A 1052-nucleotide genomic window follows, 5' to 3' on the forward strand; every position below is an offset into this window, starting at 1 on the left:
AGCATGGGAACAAGCCAGGTTGGGAGGTTGGACTGTGAGCTCGTTTGAAGGAGGGGAGGGGTCGGTTAAGGAAGATGTGTGAAGAGGAGAGGTCGGACTGGAGACGCCTGAAAGCTCGGAGAATGGTGCGTTGGAGAGGTAGGGTGGTGGGGTGGTAGGTGAAGGGAAAAGGGAGGCAGGAGACGGCAGTGTGGGTTCAGAGGAGAGAGCAGATGCACGGTCCACAGAAGTGCTCTGGCAAGGGCGGTGTGGATAGTTGTGTGGGGATATCCACGTAGGACGAAGTGGCGGGCTATGTGTTGGGACTGAGTCTCAAAGTCATGATCGTCACTACAGAGCCTACGTAGACGGAGGAACTGGGAATAGGGGATGGAATAGGGTGGGAGGAAGAGAAGTTGAGGTATGAGTGTGAGTCTGTGTGCTTGTAGTGGACGGAGGTGGTAAGAGTGGAGTGATAAATGCTGACCGAAATGTCAGGAAAGGAGACAGAAGTGTCAGAGATAGTGCAGGGCGCATAGAAATAACTACCAGCAGTCTGAAAGAATTGCCAGGTGTCGATATGACCGACTTCATTTTCCTAAACTAGGTCCCAGCATGGCTGCAGTTCTATGATTGAAAGCAATAAGAGTAAAAGATTAAAAACAGTCAAACAGTAACATATATAAAAATTCATCGCAATGGCTTACTTCATTTTTCTTTTTTGTCTTTCAGGAAGATAAAGTGCTGCAGATATTCGGATACAACGATGACTTATTCAAGAGTTACGGGTTCGCTTTCAGTAACCGGTGTCACTGATGATGTCTGGAGTGATAAGTCCTTCAATTCTCCTTATATTTATACGCAGAGCTACACAAAAGTGTGGGATTTAAGTTAATTATTACTTTTGTCTATACCTAGGCACAATGAAAGTATTGTCAAGGTTTCTTTGTTGTTGACCTTGTGGTGTGGCAGTGGTGGTGTGGCAGTGGTGGTGTGGTAGTGGTGGTGGTGGTGCCGTTGCTGCCGCTGCAACTGCTGCTGCTGCTACTACTACTACTACTACTACTACTACT

At 47.3% G+C, this 1052-nt stretch overlaps 1 long non-coding RNA gene across 1 annotated transcript in view; it reads right to left on the reverse strand.

Annotated features, from left to right (window-relative positions):
• Positions 1–836, reverse strand: part of LOC106877960 (uncharacterized) — a 7928-nt gene extending 7092 nt beyond the window's left edge. Inside the window, exon 1 of the long non-coding RNA XR_001410444.2 lies at positions 687–836. This is a non-coding gene — a long non-coding RNA (uncharacterized LOC106877960). The remainder of the gene's footprint in view (positions 1–686) is intronic.
• Positions 837–1052: the final 216 nt, after the last annotated feature.

The sequence above is a fragment of the Octopus bimaculoides genome, chromosome 20 (genome assembly GCF_001194135.2).
Source record: "Octopus bimaculoides isolate UCB-OBI-ISO-001 chromosome 20, ASM119413v2, whole genome shotgun sequence".
NCBI classification, from domain to species: Eukaryota; Metazoa; Mollusca; class Cephalopoda; order Octopoda; family Octopodidae; genus Octopus; species Octopus bimaculoides.